Source organism: Streptopelia decaocto (genome assembly GCF_964273445.1).
Source record: "Streptopelia decaocto genome assembly, chromosome: 6".
Classification (NCBI taxonomy): Eukaryota; Metazoa; Chordata; class Aves; order Columbiformes; family Columbidae; genus Streptopelia; species Streptopelia decaocto.
The window spans coordinates 54,766,690-54,789,904 of record NC_138660.1 but is presented as its reverse complement, the minus strand read 5'-3'; the positions used below and the strand labels follow the sequence as shown (position 1 = coordinate 54,789,904).

General features: G+C 38.0%; 1 protein-coding gene and 1 long non-coding RNA gene across 7 annotated transcripts in view; one reads left to right on the top strand and one right to left on the bottom strand.

Annotated features, from left to right (window-relative positions):
* LOC309441945 (uncharacterized protein) overlaps window positions 1–23,215 on the bottom strand; it is a 162,295-nt gene that overhangs the window by 59,621 nt on the left and 79,459 nt on the right. The window lies entirely within an intron of this gene.
* On the top strand, window positions 2,020–22,341 carry LOC309441948. Its single transcript, XR_014184512.1, has 3 exons — window positions 2,020–2,151; window positions 3,770–3,870; window positions 21,989–22,341. It is a non-coding gene; the product is annotated as an uncharacterized lncRNA (long non-coding RNA).

The following is a 23,215-nucleotide window of genomic DNA, read 5'->3' as shown; positions in this document are numbered from 1 at the left end:
CCCCACTGCTGAATAGTTTGTAGCTGTCATGTGGGTTTTGTGAGAACACCTCTAATAGAAGATACGGTCAAGTTTGTAAAGTAATATCACCATAATTTTTTTCCTCATAGCTTGCACCTTTGCCTCAGAGAGCCTCGGTGCAGATATGGCTGCTACGCGGCCATGGTGTAGCACAGATAGGGGCCACCACAGAGCCTTGGCTTACAAACAGCTCCCAGGGGAAGCAGGGCAGGTCCTCACTTCTAGTCTACTTCACAACAGCTTTTACTATTGGAAGAGCTGTCTGTCCCTCTGTCAATTGAACTCTTAGAAAGGGGCAAATGCACCTGGGGCCCTGACAGACCTACACTGCAGAGAGCACAGGGAACATGATTCCTACTTACCTCAGCATCAAAAAACATGCTTTTAAGGCATGTGGCACTATTTGCCCAGAGCAAGCTATGGAAAACAACTTTACATTCTTCAAGATCATATTGTGCTCACAGAGACAGATATGGGAGCCATGGAGGCCCTATAAGTGCCAGGCTTTGTAGGAATGTAAATGCAAAAAAAACACGTAGCAAACACCTATGGCTGTGAGTCCTTTTCATATGTGTGGAGGTGTTGAGAACCAGTATTTTTAAAAATCCTAGTTATATTTTCTCTGAACCTCTGACATCCCAGCCTTGCTGTAGGAGGAGGTGTGCTGTGTTGAGCACTGTTAAACATCAGTTGTTTTTTACCCAGAGACAGGAACATTGCCAGGGAGGTAAAAGTGATCCTTCTATCTTCTGTGTAGTGACACTAAGAGGCTTTATTAATTAGAATTCATGCTGAACAGCTAGCTGAGATTCTCTCATGAAAAGGCACACAGAATGTTGCCTTTTCAGAGAGGTCTGTGACGAAACATTTTCAGAAGTCATCACATTGTCCTCGTTTTGGATGGGGTAGAGTTAACTTTCTGTCTAGTAGCTGGTACAGTGCTGTGTTTCAAACTTAGAATGAGAATAATGTTGATAATTCACTGATATTTTAGTTGTTGCTAAGTAGTAAAGGACTTTTTTTTTTTCTTTGTAGTCAAGGACTTTTCTGCCTCTGATGCCATGCTGGGTGCACAAGAGGCTGGGAGGGGGCACAGCTGGGATAACTGACCCAAACTGGACAAATGCATATTTGATACCATACAATGTCATGCTCAGCTTTTACACTGTGGGGAAGAAGGAAGAGTGGAGTTTGGAGTTATGGTGTTTGTCTTCCCAAGTAACAGTTACATGTGGTGACGCCCTGCTTGCTTGGAGATGGCTGAACTCCCGCCTGCCCATGGGAGGTGATGAATGAATCCCTTGTTTTGCTTTGCTTATGTGCTCAGCTTTTGCTTTACCTGTTAAACTGTCTTTATCTCAATGCACAAGTTTTCTTACTTTTACCCTTCCAATTCTCTCTGGGGTGGAGTGAGTGAGCGGCTGTGTGATGCTTAGTTGGCATCTGGGGTTAAACCACAACACTCAACTGCTATTAACAGGGAAAATAAATTCTGAGTGGTCATGAGGTGGAGTTGGAGGAGAAAAAAGAGATGCTGTTGCATGCTAGTGGAAAGGATTTTGTGGTGCCAGTGCTCAATAGAAGTGGATATATATATATATACATACTTTTTTTACGTTGAGAGCCTGCTGTCCAAAAGTTGTGTTCTCAGTTGTAATTGATATCATTGCCAAGTTACTACTGCAGTGGGTGCCTGGAGATCACAGAATCCATTTCCTTAGGAGAAAATGAGTTTGAGAAACCTTTGTTTTCACACTGTTTTTCTGGTCTTGAACACATTATCTAATGGCCACAACAGTTGCTTGGGCTCAGCGCCAAAGTCAGAGTGGCATAACCTTCAGGATGGAAGAGAGACTGCTTCATTTAGCAGAAATGCCAGTGCAAATAAGGCAGCTTTCTGGAACTCCTCTGCTCCCTGTTTGGCAAAGGCAGCATATTCTGCTTCTCTGAGTCACATGCAGCTTCTCTTTCCCATGAATTAACTTGGATGAAATTAGACTACTAGTCAGGAAGAATATGGGTGAGAGCCCTTTTGAAGATTTGAAGCCATGACTACAGTTCATCCTAACACAGGGGTATCACAGCCAGTGCACTGCAATCAGGTGTTTCGTATGCATCTGGAAAGTGCAGGTACAGTATTACCAGTGGTAAGCCACACAGAGCTCATAAAACAAAACCTGGAAGTTTAGTATTAATCAAAGCCAGCAAAAATGTGTTCTATTTTAATATGACAATGCCAGTACATAAACTCTTGAGATAACGGACACTTTAAAAAATTAGTGGTGGTTACTGTTATAGCACCACTTCAGAACCAGTAATATGTTAATCAGCCATACGTTAGCAGGTGACCTAAGGACAGTTCAGAGTTGAGACTTTCCATACTGCAAGCACCACTCGGATAATTAGAGTCTGTAGAAATGTTCCGCTGAAAACCTCAACAGACAATCTGGGGACAAGGAACTGGGGGAGGAGATCATGACACTGGAGGGTGAGGAGCGAGTGACTGTATTTGAATTTCATAGGGGATTGAAGGCAAAAGTAATTAAAAGTAGCTACAGAGACAAATCACATAAGCTGGCAGAAACCTCAGGATCTCTGCCCATAAAAACAAGGAGTTGCTAGCGGATAAAGCAAACCCATAGACACACAGTGTTGGAGAATGGCCAAGAGAGAAAGGGCATGAGACCCTCTCTACGGAGAGGATCTCTTCTAGTTAGCATGAGTAGGCCTCAGTTAGCATGAGCTGAGCAAGGGTGGGTGAGAAGGTATTGCCTGGGAAAGGCCTGCACAAACAAGTCTCACAGTCTCAGGAGGCAGCTCCTGAGAAAGGCCTGGATAAACAAGTACCAGGAGGCAGCTCCGAGATAAGGAGGGAACTCACATACCGGGGGGGCCACAGAAGGGGATGGACTCAAGGGGATGGATTCATTATGTATGTTGGGATGTGCTCATTACGTATGCTATCAAATCGGTGTTTGACAAGTAGGCATAATTAATAGAATTGTTATAAAAGCCAGTGGCCCGTGTCAATAAAGGAAGCATGTCTATAATTCACATTGAATTGGTGACATTTCTTCCTCCGTCGCCGTAGGCCCGGACCCATGCCGGGGGTCTTGACCCCCGACAACACAGCTGACTTAATTCCATAGACTTTGTGCTGTCCAGTGTTACTGGTCACCGAACTCTGAGGAACAGTGCTACAGGAATGCTCAGTTTAATGGAAATTGACTCACCCTGTAATGAAACCACAAATGCCCGTGGGAGAGTATTATTATGACTTCCCACCCACTCTTTTCTCCTCCTATTTTTTAGACTCATTCAATAGCTTAGTTAAAAAAACCCCACAAACCATACCTCTAAACCTCTAAAGACTTTTAAAGCATTACTAGTACATCAGAGAACAGGACTGACCAGAAAATTTACATTGATTTCCAGCAAATGTTGCTACTCAAGCAGTTTAGATAGGGATCTCAGTTTGCATTTGTTGAGTTTTACCTGGTACAACATGATGAGAAGATAGATTAAAAAAACACCAGTGAACTCTTGAGATTTTACTGTGAAATATGTTCTATACTTCTGTACTTTAATGTGTGTAACTGTTGTATGTTCTCAATAGCTGAGTATTTAGGGTATTTGATTATGCCAGTTATTTTATATATTTCAAAGTAGAGAGATCCTGCTGAAAATGATAAAAAATAGAATCCCTGTGAGATTTTTGTGCTTCATTCACATTTTCTTTCCAGTATAGAGTCTCAGAAAGAATGGAGCAAATATGTTGCCTCTGTAGTTGATCTGTGCAACAGGCAAACAACAAACAACCCCTAACTTCATGTTTCCTATATGGCCCAGGTGAGTTCAGTGCTCTGCTAAGGTTTCTTCCAAAACAGTGTCAGCAAAACCTGAGAGACCCATAAAGGCTTTGATGCAGAAGCAGTGCCATGGGAAAAGCACTGAGCAGAGAGATGCCTACTGGATTGTAGCCAGAAATAAAACCCAGCTTGGCTCATCTCGAGCATAGCTTAATAGCCCGTTCTTCTTTCGTGCTCCACCTGTTGCTGTACACACTTGCTGAGTGGCATCGAATGCTTATTCTGCCGACTTCAGTTGATCAGGGAATGTTGTAGATGTCTCTGCTACAGATGAGTCTTATACTGTACACTGGCTGTTCAAATTCATTGCATGCTCTCTGTTTTTTTTAATATCATAACTAAAATTCCTGCTGGTTTATGATGCCAAGTGTGGTGATCTAATAAAGACAGGCTTTGCTTTATGTACTTATAATACTGAATTAGTCATAGTGACAGTTTTGAGGGCACATTTATTTCTAGAATCTCTTGTTCAATTTATGATTCTATCTTGTCTTTCACAGCTCACATTTTTCTTAATAACACTTCCAATTCCAGGGGTTTACCCATCCAAGGAATTTCCCTGACAACAAAAATATGAACTTGTGTTCTCTCATAAGAATGCATGCTGTTATTGATTCACCTTTGCTTTTTGAGTACCAGTTCTTCTGGATGGCATATAGCGAGTAGTTCTCAAATCCTTTTCCCCCCTCTGGCACAGATAAACAGTGCCAGCATTGATTCAGTGCAGAATTTATCTTAGTGCATTTTTTGTCTTCTTGATCATTATTGCACATGCACTCTTTCCTCCAGCTTATGTTTTGCCAAATATAGTGATTGTATATAAACTGACTAACAAGGCAAAGAACAGGCCTCATTTCCACTGTTGAGCAGGGAGCCAGCAGACCTGCTTTCTTATCTTTGCCTTTGAGCTGCTACAGGATGACTACTTCAGCTGTCCTCCCTATTAGGGTGCATTATATTCTTCACAAGAAAAGCTGTGCTGGAAACTGCCTGGAATATCCATATCCAAAAGCAGGTTATACAGAACTTTTCAAGTTCCTCTGATGTGGAGAAAGATCCTGTTCTATGGGAGGCATATTTCACCAAGCTGCTCTGTTGCTGGCACTTAGGTTATGCAGGGTGACTATGCCTTTGAAGGTGCCTCTAGACACCAGGGCTAGCGTATCATTTTCTGCCAATAGAAATATTGCTGTTGCTTGGTTTCAGAAGTTCTGTGAGAATTTTGTTTAGTGCATTGCACATTATTTGTTCCATACTTCTTTTCCCAGTGCTAAGCTGTAAATTTTCCTGTAATTTGTGTTGAAGTTTCTGATGTTCTACCCTGCCAGTCAGGACTTCTCATTTTACAGCTGTGAGGTTACAATCACTAAAGTTAAATATGCATAAATACATAAATATACATATTTTCTTGGTTATCCTGCTCTGTACACAGTCCAAGCATTAATTTAGTTTACTAATGGAAGGATCCCACGTAATTATAGGGGTGTGGGCGGTGAGAAAGAGAGAGAGAGACAATATTTGACTTTAGAGGAAAAGAAAGCTTAGTTCCTTTTAAATACTACCACTATAATAAAATTCCAGCACAATAAGAGGAGAGACAATCTCAGGATTTTCCACTGTTTTCCTTTCGGTACATCTGTTTGCTCTAAAATGAAACATTTCTATAATTAAAAATGCATTTTAACAATAGTAATTCCAATGTGTGTGAACCTGAGCTACCATCCACATCTTGTCCATATATCTGTTTTTTAGCATGATCTGAATGAATAGTCCCTCCTGGAAATTTCTTATAGCTGAACTCATGCAAAAGTGCTTTGACTGGAGTAGTGAGGGATAGATACATATTCCTCTCTTAGTGGATAACCAGATAGAGATTTTTACTTAGGCAAATAATTAAGAAGAAATCTTCCAGTGAAGAGGATGAACCAGCTTCCCAGGACTCAGAAGCACTCTGTTAATGCTGTCATTTTAAATTTGCTAACTCGCACAGAGGATGGCTGGTTCCTGTCAGTCAGAGGGGTAACATGCGTTAACAAGCTTAACAGTTAGTCTTTGAACACCGCCTTGTGCACTGACAGCACTTCACTTGAAGTGCACTTTATTTGTTCACCTAGACAGAAGAAATCTCTAGAAACTTGTGGACTCAGTTTTGCTCTATTCAAAATCAATTGGAGTTTTGTCATTGACTTTAATAGGCATCGGATCAGCCCTTTAGTGCTGCATAAATGGCAGAGAGATAAGAAATTGAGACTAAATGGGCTAAAGTTGTTGTGTCTTTGTTTATTTTTCTTTGCCAGTGAATAGGTGCTGATGAATTTAACTCTCAGTCTCATTATGGAAATGGCAACTCTTAAAATAATGTTATATTACTGCATTTTTTTGTTTTCTAAAACTACAGTCTTATTACTCTGAAAAAAAGGCTTATTGTAGTTTTAAGCCGCAATTTAATATCACAGTTTCTTCTACCAGCCCTTAGGACCATGACTTTCTAAGTGGAACTGAGGTAGAATTTAAACATCTAAATTTAAAATTCCTATCCTGAAAAACCTTGCTTAGATAATAAAAACTTATCTTCCATGTAAAACTGCGGAAGACAATGCAAAACACAAATCCATTGCATGGTACAAATCTCACAGCTACACTTGGCTGGCCACCCACATCATCCAAGTGTGTCTAGTGCTGCTCTTACCACTCATGCACATCTCTTTGGTGCGGTAGGTATTCCCAGACCATGCTTTACTTTTTGGGCTGGGGTCCATCACAAAAAACAGGGGTGACTGGTGGTTTCTTTGAACTTTTGGCTTTTAAGGTGGATGACTTGTCTGATTTTCCTGCTGAAATTATTTCCCTGGGGACAAATGAACATGCTGAACCAGGAAAGATGCTTCCCAAAGCATTTAATTGTTGGTGTTTGTTTTCTCTTTGATACCAAGACTGATAATTAAATGTTTATCTAAATTGGTAGTAAATTAAATTACGTAAAATCCCCCCAGTTTAGATAGTTTTGCCTGTTACAACGGGACAACTACTTACAGAAGTCAGTTAACTGGTAATTTCCCTTCTTAATGGAGAGTCCTAATTCTTCACCATGTGAAGTCATTGTCACAATATTAGCTAATAAGTATAAATGCATAGAAGTGTTGTCCACTGCTTGAGGGCCAGATGCCCCAAGGGTAGGCACTGCAGAGCATACTGTTAAATGACCATGTGTCTTGATCTTAAGATATCTAAACTCTTGTTCCTCAGTTGTCCTTACTGACCATGTAGTAATTTGCCTTTGGGTCAGCTAGGTCATTTTAAAACACAATTAATTAATACACCATGGGGGCTAAGAAACCAGGCCTTCCTTCTCTTCTTTGACTTAACAAAGTGATTTGGCAGGAAGCTAAAATTAACTGGAGAGGCTGCTCTGTCTTAATGGAGAACAGGAAGCTCTATATTTTTTTACTTCTTAGAAAAGCATGGAGGAAAGCTCATTTTGAGTTACTCAGGAAGAAATGCCAATAATTGTTGTTCTGCTAAGCTTTATGCTCTTAGATAGTACATGCCACACTGGGACTCCGAGAAGAAAAAAACCTATTACATTTACAGTAGAAAGTGTATTGGAGAGGGTAAGCAAATATTTGCATGTGTATCCAGCTGCCCCAAAGATAAACAGGATTATCCATAATAATGGTAACTATGGAGCTCTCTCTCATTTATAAAACAAGAATAACAACTAAATTCTTTATTTTATTGTAACTACTTCTTGAACAGGAACTGAAGTACCAGAGTGATGAAATTTGGCTTTTTACCATTTCAGAGGGACAATAATTTTTAGTCCAGAAAATGTGACTTTCACAATTTAAAAAAAAAGTCTGTCATCTGGGAGATAAAGGAACCCTGTTAGCTAGGAGATAAACTAACAAAAATTATCCAGCTGCAGCAGATCACTGGAAACATGCTTTGAAAAGCATTTTAGACAGATGTCCCTGGACACAGACACAGACTTTGGCTCAAGTCTTAGAGGGATGTGAGGAGCAATACCCTGCAGCTAAAAGGGTAACCATTGTACTGTAGTACACTGCAAGAAGGTTGCTGGGATGGGCTGTCCATTACATGACAGTAATTACTAATATTTAGGCACCTCTGAATTCCTCTCAATGGGTCCATACTGTGGGGAGTGAAAGACAAGGTGTCAGTAAAGACTGCCAATAAGAATTGTTGCAATTGCTTTAGATATGGTGGCTTTACGTGACAGACTGAAAGGCGGATCAGCTGTTGTTAATCCAGCCCATCCATTCCAGATGAAGGGCAGGAAAAGTTCCCCAGACTTGGTGCTTTCAGTAGGAGGCAGCAGCCTGAGCTCCAACTTCTGTGACTCTTGCACTGACCTTGCTCCTGCAAGCTGCTCCTCACTAAGTGTAAGCTGTGAACAGTGCTCAGAGTAGCCCATTTTCCAGCTTTTGATGCTCTAGTCTGCCTGAGTGCGTATCTCCAACTAGGTCTCTGGGTTCAGCCCTCTGCATCACCTGTTCTGGGAAGCCTCATCTACTCTGCCTACAAGGTGATTTTGAGGCTGGAACTTTGTGTAAGCCTTGACTGGTACCTTAAGGCTGACACAGCACATGGAAACGGACTGCTGATTCTGCACAAGCACTTCTGCTTTATCTTCAGTTAATGGAGTGCAAAAAAGATAAAAACCACTATCCATTTGGAAATAATCTGAAGGCTCTACTGCTGGACATAGACTTGTCTACCTTGCAGGCATTATATTTTTCTCTGAAAGAAAATATACTGATCACTATCAAAAGTGGAGCACTGGACTAGTGAGATTACATTTCTCACTATATTGGCATTTCCTAGTAGTGACATAACCTTTCTTTAACAGAAGGAACGTGGATGCTGAAGTAACAGTATATTAATAGGGCATACTAATTAAGCTTATAAAACGCAATTTTTTTGAAAAAGAACATTAATTTGATTTTTTGTGTTAAGCATCTGGAACACTTGTAATACTAGTGTAGATATTTGGTCTAGAAAATTTAAGTATGGATAACAAGACCACAGAGTTAGTTACTGATGTGAGAGGAAAGGTAAGTAGCAGGAAAATAGTGGGTAGATAAGGAAAGGCTTAGAATATTTAGAGATTAATAGATGAAAAAGACCATTCAGTGTAGATAAATGATGAATAATGAGTTCATGGTGAAGTATTGCCAGCAATTCTAGGTGCTTTATACACTCAGATAAACATAAAGCAAGGGAACAGCCCATGCTGTAAATTTGCATAACTGCACTGAAGCCAGAAGAGCTTTACTGATTTATACCTCTGAAGGACTGGACACTTAAAGGAGTGAATGTTGGTGATGAATGTTGAGAAACAAAGGAATAAATCACAGTTTGTTTAGAAGCTCTGTATGTGTGTAGTGGGGGTTACTTTATTTGGTTTTTTATTAGTATCTAATTTGCTCCACTTGTTAAGACAATACAAAACATAACAGACATTTTGTACCTTATTTTAAAAATTCACAAAGTAAAACATCAAAGATTATCGAAAGGACTTCAGTCTACTAAACAAAAATATTTTCAAGTCTATAAAGAGCCATTACACTCATAACTGTGAAAGAGATTCACTCGGAAGTGTTATTAGTTACTGATAGCTGCAGTTTGAAGGCACTTGACATCTATACATAGTCTTGCCATGTTTATTTTGGCAGTTATTGTTTTAATCAACTGTTAGATTGTTTAATTTAAGCTTTAACTACTTTGGGGATTTACAAGATAAAAATAGATGTATGTGTTTTTTCCCCTACTTTTAAATGTGCTACAAATTGAAGTCTTGCATCTGAAAATAACAGAAAAAGGTGAAATGGCTAACATTAAAACTCTGCTGGTAAAGATAAAAATTTTTGAAAGTTTCAGTAGGTGATGAAGTTTCAACTTGTCTTTTACAAATATGATGTAGCCAAACACATAGTATTTATATCTCAGCTTCTTTATAGCCTCATTACACTCAATGCCACTATTTGTTTTAGATTAATCTTATTCTGTGTTTCTTAGCTAAGCAGGCTTCTCCAAGGGAATTTGTGAAGCCCAGAACATCAACTTAAATGAAGAAGCCAAAAATCTATAATGATCCTTCCCTACACAGATCTTGGAGAAACTTATTCTAGCCCTGACATTCTTAATCTCCCTCCTGCTTTTGAGGCCATCAGTTATGCCCTAGCCTTGACAGTTTATCGTTTGTATTTCTGCTGATTTCATTGCCTCCTATTACCTAGGTTGCCTCTTGAATGTCCCATCGACATGTTCTACTGTTTTGATCTTCTGGTCTTGAGGTCAGTTGCAAAAGGCTATCTGTCTTCTTGGGTCTACTGTCAGACATCCTCAGTAAGGTCACCTGTTAACATGGTTTCAGCTGCAATTTTTCAACCAATGTCTGCTATTACTAGTTTAACACTGACCATTTTTGGAGTACTGTGACCTGTGAGTTTACTGTTTGAAATGACGTCTTGTTGAATTAAGACATTAATGAGCTTCATCAATTAAAAAATCTTATGATCATCTCAAACCTCCACAAAAGTCTTATAATCACTGTTTATTATTTGGCCCCCAACACCTAAAATCTGTTAAAACTAGTATGCAGATGAGGACAAGAAAGAGACCCTTTAGTTGGTTCAGTTCTGTTGATGAAGGAAGAGTCATTACTATTATGTTCTATTATATAACTGTTTAGCTAACCAGTTAGATATTTGATCCATGTTTTCTCATTATGTGAAGAGAGTGGATGGCACATTTCATCTGGCTGACTAATCTTGATTAAAGCCTCTCACTTCTGAGGGAAAGAATGTGGGGTCAAAGCTTATTTTATAGTGGCAATAAAGTGCAGTAAGACTTGTTTTTACTTTCAAGTGTTTATTTTGGTGACTTGGTAGAAAAATGAGTTAATGAAAAGCCAGTTGTGTTTCTTTTAGCCAAATAGTTTGACATTTGTGTCCTGTTTCTTGTCAATTTTGTCCTTCTTGGGCAATAGTGCTTACATATTTAGCTGTGTAAGAGACTTTTTTGTTAATGAGCCTGATCTTTCTTCAAAGAAATCATGGGATATGAATCAAAGATGGTACCGTGACACAATATCAGGCACATACATAGCATCCAGTTCAAAACCATCTCATTTATTACAACAAATATGTGGGTCTTCAATGATGCTATTCACACAGAGTTGGAGCTATAGTTTCTGCACAGAGTGAAAAGAATTTCTATATCCACCACCCAGATTATGTTCCTTCTTGCTAATACTGAATAACATCCTAACATTTGAGTGTATAGACTCTGCATGTAGGAGTATATGTGTAAGAAACCACAGAACCTACTCACTTCATGTGCAGGGATTTTCCAGTAATTATCTGGGTGCTCATGGTGGAAGTGTTCGCCTCCACCTGTTGTGTATCAGCAAGTCCCCAACATGTCATAAGGGAATTACCTCTGAAAGTGCATGATGTTTGTATATGGATGTAGCACAGGTTGATAACATCATTGAGAAAGGCAAAACCAGACAGAATCCCTCTTTGGTTCCCAAAATTTTAAGTTTTACTGGCACAGCTGTTTTCTACATCAAATTGATGATCCATCTCTGTGTCCATCCCTGACATGTTTATTTGTCATCTACATAAACTTAAAGCAAATATTGAACAATAAGTGAGCTGGTGATGTAGAAAAGAAATAACTCAAGAAGGAAACGTCTGTAACCTGAAACAAATTTCATAGTGCCCTTATAAGGTGGAACTGACTTCACTCCAGTGAGTGTATTTGACTGAGATAAGACCTACTAAGTCTCAGTGTCACATAAATGCATTGTTATGGATTCTGTCTTGGAATTGTCTAATTAACTGCAACAATTTCAACCCAGCTCACACAAGTGAGATAACATCCAGTCTTTTGTCTGCTTTGTTCTTCCTTTGAGATGAACTTGACCTCCTTATTTCTACAGTCCCATTGGCATTTCTTTTTCCTTTCTAAAAGCGTTTTGCATAGTCCTTGGCTGTCAGAAGGAGAGATTAGTGGCTGGTGCCCATCCTTCTGTCCTAACATGAGGGATTGTCATGTGTGTGGATTGATTTCAGCCATTGTTCTATGCTGTAAAAAAACCAAAACAAAACCAAAACAGTCAATAAAACAGATGCAAGGAAAATCCTTTGGCACTGATGTTATGAGCTGACTCATCTTCACCACCATGAAACTGGCTGGAAAGGATATAAAACAAAACAATCTGTTCTCATGATAAACCTGAGTTGTATTTAGGATAAATACTACCCTGCTTATCTGCTGAAGGCAATGCACATCATAATGAGAAATGGAAACTGAATAAAATAAATTTATTATCTTGACCCCATTCATTTTTTGATTAATTTCAAAGTTGGTCTCTTATTTGAAAAAATCTACGCCTAAAGTCAAATAGGAAGACCTCTTACTCTTACTCTTCTGTTGGCCCATTGTGTCTTCACCTCACTATTGTAACACTGAATGTATGAAAGTCATTTTTATTTTGCCATCCAGATTTCACAGTTCTTTAGGAGCACTCATTTCCAACTATTAAAACAACTTTGAAGCTGTGGATATAAGTCACTTTCAAAACTCTCAAAACTCTCCTCCAAGTTGGAAAATAAAGTTTTTTCTGTCTTTAGAAAGATGGAAACAATGTCTTTCTTTAGGTGTTCATTCAGCAGCCACTGATCTCAGCAGATGGAGTGAGTAGATGTGACCTATTAAATTCAGCCTTTAGAAAACTACCCAAACACATCTTTCCCAGTCTAGCTGACTAAGCTGCCTTTGTAGTCAGTAGAGAAGGAAATGAAATGATAAAAAGAGTTTCACCTTATCCTAAGACAAATGCTTAAGACAAGTTGAAGGAATTGCTCTTTTGAGTAATTTTTTGAAAGTCTCCAAAACAATAGATTTTTTTTTTAATAGTTGGAGATTGTAATACTAGTAATAATGAACAGAAAAGGCACAATGTCTGGTTTTGAGCAAAGAGGAATAGGTGTGTTTGTACGATAAGTATCGTAAGTATAATAAAGTATTTTGAAGTCTATTTGTAACTGAGGGGGATGTTAGACAACATCTAAATAAGCAAGTCTAAATAAATTACACATAAGTGCTCTTAAATAACTGTTGGGAGAGAGCTCTACTCCTACTTTTTGCTTCTCTGAGTACTATTTAATGAATTGTTGAGTTTACCAGCAATTACCAGTAGGGCAAGTTATCAGTAGCAGTGACAGTACTCTTCAAGAGCTATGAGCTCTTAAAAAAGTTCATAAGAAAAGTTAAAAACTGAAGAGGATCTTTTCTTTTTCATCTGTTTGCATAAATGTCTGTGATCTTTTTCTCACACTTCTATTGAGTAAAATTACAGTCTTGTGGATAAAGCGACTCAGGAGATTGATGTTCAGTCTGTGCCTCAGTTCCTCATTTGTAAGAAGTAGATAATAAAACTTGGACTCTTCTTTCTACGATCTTAGGATTTCAAAGCAAAGATCTGTGTTATGAAAGGGTCCATGACAATGGCCATTTTAGTTCTAGTGTGGACTACCAGACCACTACAAAGTAAAAAAAAAAATGAAGTATGTTTTAGAATTCATAATTTGTTTTTATTTTTTTTTTTCAAGGAAAGATTCATTTTCTCATATCTGCTTACAATTTCATCTTTGCATAACCTTCTCCTTCACTCTCTAAATTCCTTGCAGTTAGGAAAGCTTATTTGTTAGTGTTACTATAGCAATGAAACACACGAAACTATCATTTCATCAAACAAGAACATTAATAGAGAAATAGGATCAGAACTGAAAATGGAAGGTTTCTAAAAGATATTGTATGGAGCCCTGCCTTCTAATTCTTATTGAAAAGAAGAGTGCAGTGCAGAACCTGAAAGAGGTTTTGGTTTCCTCTCAGCTGAGAAAGAGTGCATGGTGCTTATATAGTGGAGATAGTAAGAGGAATGGGTTGGCCCAGGCAATATTGAAACAAAGCAAATAAAAAATGCAGATTAAAAAACTGAAAAAGAGAATGTACTCAGCTGTAAGAACATTTAATTATAGCTCTTGCAGAAGGACTCAGAATTAATATAATCAGCAACATACAACTACTTTCCAGAACCTTTTGCTGGTCTGCCAAGTCCTATGGTGATTACTATTTCTAATTTAAGAATCAAGCAAACAACATTTATCCAGATATGGACACTTAAGTGATTAACCCCACACCTGTACAACAGCCTTTGGATCACAGGACAGAATTTCTATAAAATAATCAGGCATTCTAGACTGAATCCCTGGATGCTACTTCTAGATTGGGAGACCAAACATCTACAAAGCACAGGCTGGACATAAGCATCCTCATGCTAGGGTTAATGTTGAGTGAAGAATCAAAAGTTTCTGTACGTGAATGCTATGCTGGATTTAATATTCAGATGTTTTGTGTACAATCCCTAAAAGACGAGAAGGCAGCAGTAAAGGGTTTGTGGTGTTTTGTTGTTCTTTGCTTTGTTTTGTTTTTGTTGTTGTTGTTGGGTTTTTTGTTTCTTTGGGTTTTTGTTTGTTTGTTGTTTTGATTTGGTTTGTTTTTGTTTTGATTTGGTTTCATTTGTTTGTTTTTTTGTTTTTCTGATCTATTTCCATGCAACCTGAAGCAGCCCGAGATCTACTTGAAGTCTGAGGGGCTGCTGTGCTGAATTTGCTCAGCAGAGAGTGGTTTTTCCCTGAGTCAAGAATTTTGTGCTGGCCGCAACTTGAGCTTCCAGCTCTACCCCCTGCTTCTCGTGTACATAAAAAAAAGGTGTCCCTGTGGTCCTCGTTCGTTATCTAATCTGGAAATGGCAGTGGTAGTAACTTCTGCTGAAGCCACCAGAGGACAGAGCACCATGTGAAATTGGAGCAGGCTGGGACCTCTGCTTCCTGGCAGAGGTTGTCTAAACAACCTTGGTTGACAGTACTTAAGAAATACTGTGTCAAGCTCGGGTGTTCTCAGTACAGAAAAGACATGGACCTGCTGGAGAGGGTCCAGAGGAGGCCACAAAAATGATCAGAGGGATGGAACACCCCCACTATGAGAAAAAGCTGAGAGCATTTATAGTTTTTTTTCCTACATTTTTATGCTTTAAAATTTGAAATTGTACTCACCGTTTTGTAATTCTGTGTTAATAACATTATGTATATGTAAATTTGGCAAATGCCTCAGAATGGGGGCAATGATTTAATACTGAATTACAGTGATGCCTCTCACTGCTAAAAGCTGACACTTGTTCATCTACTGTTTCTCTAGGGCTGAGATGCATTTGAATTCAGTGAAAACTCATTGTGGGAGGGCAGTCTTGAAGCAGAAGTATCTATGATCCTGACTAGTAGAAGATCACTGAAATGTCCAAATTTCACTTTGCTCCCTTTACGGAATTACTTTAGCTTGCTCAACTGACCATGTTCCTTCTGGTATAGCTACTGTCTTCTACTGCAAAGCACTCTCAGTTTAGCAACATGAGTCCTTTGTTTTATCAAGATGCATGGTCAGGGTTTAACCCATGTTCTGTGTTTCAACATCATCATACTGCAGTTTCAAGTCCAAAGTTAGTCAGGAAAGATGGATGGCATAATATAGCAAAAGACAGTGGATTACCAGTGAGTCAACACTAGCAGGTACATTCAAACTGATCAAAATCCTAATTTGAGGGGTAAGACAGGTAGTTTCAAGAATAGTGACTGATGCTCAGCTCATATAGCAATGTTCCCAAACCCTAATGTTATCCTTATTCACTCTTGTTTTATGGTAGCCATTCATGAATTACACAGCTGCCTATCCTGAGCCTTGAGAATGAGAGATTTCCCGGAGGTTGTTCTACTGAGCCATTGATAAGTTTGCTTTCATGAAACCTGGACAGATGAGGAGAATCACTGTCACTTCTTCAATACTATTCAAGAGGTTTGAAGGCGACAACCTATCTTTTGTGGGTAAGATTAATGACCAAACTCCAGAACAGTTTTTCCCAAAGTACATATTCTCCATTAAGAAAAGATAAAAACACAGACATCAAAAAAGTAGTGAAGTGATTTGTCAGGATCCCACATCATGATTCTTATAACATATTAATATAAATCAGAACTATGAAGGTTCCTGTCCAGAGCTCAACATGTCCAAAGGCCAAGGACATTTGGAAGTATTCATGTCAGAGATAAGAGCAAGTTTTAAAGTAAGAATTTATATACAAATTTTTCTAGATTTCAGAGAGGTCTTAGAAAATCAATATTTAAAGAAATTTTAATTTTAGTTGTGTAGCCTTTCAGAGACAAGTGTTCCTAGCATATGTTTGGGATATAACCCTCAGAAGAATAAATTTGATAATTACATCTTGCATATTGCTGATCACTGATTAATTCTAACTAAATTTCAAAATCTTCAGCTTGCCAGAGTTCCACCAGATTTTCACTGTAATTATAGATGTTCCTTGTAATGTTACAATAGAACTTCAGTCATAACTATAATTTCAGATAACCTCATAATTTGCCAGTAATACCTTGAAATATACAAGCTAATAAATTTTAAAAAGGGGTTAGTGACTTGGAAGATGAATTCTCCCACAGTTTTTTTAATAGATAAAAAGATAATTTATATTTTATTTAAGAGGACTTCAGGCTTGTCTGTTCTACGGATAGATAGCATGAGACATAGTGAGCAAAGCCTCTAAGGTATAAAGATGAGATGTAATCACTTTGTATATAATAACTATAGAGAACAGAATCATGTAGTTCATATCTTCCTAAGATCAGCCTCATTTACCCTCCTGGAGAATGAGAAAAATACCTGAGGTATGTGGATTTTTTTTTTTTTTTAATTACCTCCTTACTCAAAAAAATGTGTCTTTCGCTCCCTTCAAGCCTATGTTTAGTGCTGATGCTTCAGCTGAACTAGGTAAAGGAGTTGATGAGCAATGGAGAAATGTCTCAGTTTGGTATGCAGTTGAGCACTTCCTGCTGGTAGAGAGAATTTAGGCTCTGCAAACTGCTTAAAATAGAGAAAAAAAGCTGTATGCTCTTTTAAAGCTACAGAAGGAGCAGTGGTGTCAGATTATTATGGAGTGATCACCAAATCCATTGTGTTATTATGGCTTATGAAACACTTGAGCTCTATTAAAGTACAAGAAATTCATTTCTAGTAATTCCTGCATAACTTAAATGACAGACTCGGATGCAAAGCATTTCAGCTTGTCATTCTTTCCTTGTGCATGCTAAGATACTTTATTGCAGAGAAGGAGGAAAAAATGCTAAATATATTGGACTCAGGATTTTTGTGAACTCTTTAATAAAGGTATTAAATGGTATTCATAAAGGCTGCTAGTTGTACACACATTGCACTAACTAGTGGTTGTAAGAAATGTTGTTTACCTTTTATATCAATTCATTGTAAAGCAGGGCTCAGTTCTGCAGAGGAGACTTCAGAATGAGTTAGGTTTTCTTGTGGTCTTTGTAAATAAAGTAGGTAAATTCATGTCTTAGTTTACTTTCTGGTAACTTGCGGTAATTTGCACACAGATGTGGGTCATGGATCACGGGTAATGTATCTCATGGAAGAATTTCCATCCCTCCTTCCTTCCATAATACTGCCTTATTTTGTCGCTTTCTTGTGAAGAAATGGCTAACAAATGTGGACTGAAAGAATTCTGAAGTGCTCCAAAATGCATTTATTTATGATTTATGATTCCTTCTGGTCTGTTCCTGTAGTTCTCACTCGAAAAAAAAGTGGAAACAGCTTTTTCTGAATAACAGCTACAGAGCTGAACCTAATATTCATCTTACATTTAAACAAAACTATGTGTTAATCTCTTTTGGATATAAGAAACATGAAATGAGCCTATTATACTTGAAAGGATGGATTTACTGCTGCGTACTGGTTGTTCAACAGCATTAGAATAATGCCATTAAAACAATATTTAAAGCTATTCAATGTCATTGGAATGGCACAAAGTGGGTAGAGCATATTAGTCAATTTGTCATTAAACCAGGAAAAAGACATTACTGGTGTTTTTCCTTTTTTCCCATAGAGCTCTTTAAGAGAAGAACTATTAGCAGAAAAAACGTATCTGGTATGATATTTCAGAGTTTAATTCCTAAGTGCTTGGCCCACACACATTATTTATGTGAAAGTTGGAGCCATCTAGCAATTAGAGAAAAAATTAAATAAGTCTATTCAATATGACTGGAAGTGAAAACAAAACAAATTTTTTAAGTTCCGATCTCTGAACCTTAGCAGAGGTTAAATTGTTCAAAACAGACTTTTCACAAGCTTGTCTTCTCCAAAACTGGTCTGTATTTCTACATTTGCATGAGTTGGCCTAATGAAAAATCTCTCTCCAAACAAATATTGTTTCACACAAAACTGGTTATATTGCAGAATCAGGTGTTCACAAAATTTTCTAACAAAAGCAAGACTTTCCATTGCTGATTTTTAAATTTTTCCTTCTGGGGTATTTTATTTTCCTCTTTTTTCAAACTGATAAATGAGATTGCGAATAGGCACGAGTCAAAACTTCCAGTAACTGGGGAGGCTTTTAAGAACTACTGATAACGATTAACTTCTTCATAGGTGTGAACAGTCAAAGGCTGAATCTGAGCTTTTTATCTACTCTAGTTTCCAGTTTGATTAAAACAGTATGGAAGGACATACAGTTTTCCAACAAAATAAAAGCAAACTTGAGACCAAAGCTGAATGGTACAACATATCTGCAGGATAGTGTGGAAAGTAAGAACATGGTGAGAGTTACAAAGAATGATTTTTTGCATTTTAATATTTCAAGCCTGTCTGTCACCAGAATGACAGTAACACAAGTGGCACCATACTGCTTTCTGGCAAGGCAGGAGGTTCTTGACAAGTTTATTTTTAAAAGTACCTTTCACAATTTTCTATTACTGAGCATCACTTCTGAGAAGGTAGTCCTTTTTTTTTTTTTTTCAAACTATGTAAGTTAGAAAAAATAAATGGTAATTTTTTATCAGAGTCTGATCAGAAAAGTAACCCTTCCCTCTCTCAATAGAACAAAGACCTGTAGTTCACAAGAATTTCAGTGGTAACTGCAATTCAAATGGGTAATGAGACATAGACCAGAAGGCTGCTCATAAAAAAAGTTTTAAAACCTTATTTCTGTTGTGGAAACACTGAAGGCCAATCAAGACAAAGTGACAAGCAGAAGGCCAGTATCTCCTTTCAGAAAGAAAATAAAATCTTCTACCACTTCCAAACATCCCCATCATACATTAAGAAAGGAGGAAAGATAAAAAAGCTAAGACAAGCATTTGTGGTATTCTAAACAGAACACAGATAGTAGCTACCTATGGAAAGTGAAAAACCTCTTGATAGTAAAAAAAAAAAAAATTGCAACATCTTTTCCACTGATACAAACACACCTAAACACTGCAGTTTCATCCATTACCATTAATTTAAAAATAAATTAAGCGTATAACCCCATGGGTGAAACTGGGTTGAGGAAAATGTGCCCAACTAGTCATCTTTCTCTGCATGAAGTTCTCATTAAAAAAAGTCAGCCCAAGTGGGAACCAAGTTCATCTATGACTTCTTTACTTAATGCAAAAATATGCCAGGCTTTGCGTGTGCTACATTTGCTATTTTGGAAGCAAGTTAGAGCGTGCACAGGAAACTCACAGTTGTGGCAGTGAGGTTGGTAGTGTTCAGGTATCAAGTATGCTGCAGTTTGTTTCTTGTCAAAAAAAAAACAAAACGGACAAAAACCCTCAAAACCCCAAACAATGGAACACTGGCAAGGAACCTTTTGTTTCTGTTTCCACAATCAGGATTGCTGGGATCCACTTGATCAAAGCAGAAAATTTCTATCCACATTTTTTGAGATACAGACCATGTAAAAGACTAGTGTGTTCCCTCTCAAACTGTATTAATTCCTTTCCCTTTATGCAGCTTCCTCCACACTATGGTGCCTGAACCTTTATCCATGTTTATCCCCAGCTTTACCCTGGTTAATGTATGACAAACTGGAAGAACAGCCAAGCTTGTGATAAACAAGAAATTCCAATATTTGAGTCATTTAGTCCCCTTAACCTGCTCCAAAGAAGACCTCTGTGGAAAATTAGCCAAGCTTAGTTCTACATATCTTCACTGACGAACTAGAAAAGCCATGAATGAATAAACATGGTAGAACTGAATGCTGAAGGTGATTGACTAATTCAGACTAAATTATACACTTCCCCAAAATAAGATGGACTTTTTTTCCCTTTGAAGAAATCAGGTGACAAAGTCATGGACCTCTTAATCTATACCAAACTGAAAAAGTGAACGATGTTATTAATATGGTAATTATTACTAACATGATTTGCTCTTATTGTATGGTCAAATAGTGTACCAGAAAAAAGAACAAGAAAGAAGGCTTCCATCATCAATATATTCCACTGGCAAGTAGAATATTTGTCCAGTCATTGTTGCTGGTAAGATTTTCCCAATGTACTTTGATGCTGGAGAAGTCATACTCCTTACCCCCTAGCTATGCAATATTTTCTTGTTCAGGCTATGTGATAGCAATTTAAGCTGGCAGAATGGTGTATGATTCACTGTGTATATGAGAAAACTCACAGCTCTGACCGTGCATAGATGTCTTTAAAAAAACATTGTGTACAGTACTCCATAGATGTCGTTGCCATTAATTAGTTCTTTTATGGTACTGTCTAAATGTTCCACCTGATCATGGGGCTGTTATTGTTCCATGTGTTGTGTAAGCACAAAAGATAGAGTTCGTGCTTTAACAGGCTTAGTGTCTAGGTAGAAAAGGCAGACAAAAGGAGAGGAAGAAATGGCATAAACAGTTTAAGTAACTTAACCAAAGTCTTGCTAATGGTTGGAGGGCTGAGTCTGGTATTAGAGCCTAGACCTCCTACCTATTTGTATGCAGTACTTACAAATTAGCTGTGGTGCATTATTCCATAATCTTTTATGCTGGTGTTCTTTGCTAATGAAGAAAGAGCTAGTTTCCTCATGTATTGAATGAAATATATTAGGTAAGATTCCTCCATCTCAGCTGGCATCCTTAGGACTTACTACTTATTTTACTCCTCTGGGTATGTCATAGAATCATTGAATGCTTTGGGTATGAAAGTACCTTAAAAATCATTCAGTTCCAAGCCCATTGTCATGGGCAGGGACACCTTCCACTAAACCAGGTTGAACAATCCAAGGGATGGGGCATCCGCAACTTCTCTGGGCAGCCTTTTCCAGTGACTCACTACTCTCATGGTGAAGAATTTCTTCCTCATATCTAATCTAAATCTATCCTCTTTCAGTACAAGGCCATTACTCCTTGTCCTATCACTACATTTCTCTCTGGCTTTCTTGTATGTCCCCTTTAGGTCCTGGAAGGTTGCTATAAGATCTTTCCAGAGCCTTCTCTTCTCCAGGCTGAACAACCCCAACTCTCTCAGCCTGTCTTCATAGGAGAGGTGCTCCAGCCCTCTGATGTCTCTTGTATCAGCATGTCTCTCTGCCAACCAATGTTCAAAGACTATTTTAAGAGCCTGACTTACAAAGTAGGTGTTTCCTGTGCTGCCGAACAAATGCCACAGATAGTATGCGGGAATTTGACACCTAAAAATCTGATCCATAGGTGATTCCATAGCATTAAATTAATATTTCTTCAAATGGTCAACATAAAATAATACCACTATAAAACAGGCTAATAAATAGCTATCTGCATAGCGTGGGTATTTTAAGGTTTAGTGCATAAAGTATTAGAGCTTTGTTAAGCAGCTGGTAATGAAAAATTCATATTTTATTGCAACTTTATTTGCTGGCAAATTCCCAATCAGCTGTAATTGTAACTATGAAATAATTATTCCTCTTTTCATCAATATATTTTTCCTGTTTCTGCCAACTAGTGGGCAGATGCCACAATAGTTTTAAGTCAATTAGCTGGTCCTGTTAGCTGATTTCTGAACGAAATGCATTTGTATCCATTATGCTACCACAGAAAAGAAGTCTCACAGTCAGTAGAATGTTAAATCATCTGATTTTTGTATGTTTGCCTTCATAACAAGCAAGATTTTCTTCTGCAAACTTTTTTCTAGATGAATTTCTGGATTTACTTTGAAGATGACTTGCAGAGGAACAGGCAGGTATAATTCTTCTGGTGATGAACTCGTGCTGGTTGGACTAGCTCTAGGCAATCTGGAACCATTTTTGTCAGTGGCTTGGAACTGGCAGAATGGAGATAAAAATGAAATTGAATTGAAATAATTTGGGATATTGAAGATTGAAGTGGCATGTCTTTGGGTGGGCCAGGATGGCAAAGTTGTGCTTGCAGTGTACTTGAATTCAGTCAGCCTGTTTGTAATTTTAGTTCCTGAGGAGCAGTACTAAATGCTCACAGATTAAAATAGATGTTGTAAGTAACTGCATGCCTAATTCCTCACACAATTGACTCAAAATACACCCCTTAGGAGTTGAATTGATACATACCTGTCAAATACTGCTTTGGTGTTGTTTTTTCATGCAAATAAAATCCTAGGCAATAAATCACATCCTTGGTGTGCAATTTTCTAAGTACACGTGTGGTGTCATTAAACAAACAAAGAAATAATATACCAGGTTAGAGAAAAGAAGTAAAGAACAGTACGTTGTTTTAAGAACACTGCAGGATCTGAAACAGCACTTAATGATCTACTTTCTTTTAATGGTTCACCTTAAAGATATTGTTGACCAGACTGGTATCCTTTTTCCCTTGTCCCCCTGTGTCTTGTTCTTTTACATTTTTGTTACAACTTTCTAAGTCACTTGTCTTGGATAGATGTTTTTACACAAGGGGTGTAGTTTAATGAATAAGGACATGGCTAGCTTTATGACCCACTCTGACAATGATGAGATTGTCTTTTACTCCCTACGTTTTCCCTCCTACAGTTTGTTTGTCTTGTGCAATTATGTCTCTTAAGCAGAGATAGCCTCTTACAGTATGTATTGTTAAAGTAGGGCAGGACCTGGCTTTACCTGAGGCTAATAGGTGCTGGTACAATACCAAGGTATCAGGTCTTAGGGAAGAATCTTAACAAGATTTAAAGCTGAAACTGAAAATCACTATGCATGAGATTTTTCTCGTGTGGAATCACTATGAAGTTGGTGGCAAAAACATCAAAGGAGATATGAACAGCAAAAACTTAACTATTGAGATAAGCTTAAGAGCATTGTTTGCTCATTTCAGCATATTTCAGTGGGAGAGATCTCTTGTGAATTCAGGGTGTCAAAACTTTTCATTGCTGGATATGCTATACCAAGGCTGTGCCCATCTATTAACCTTTTAT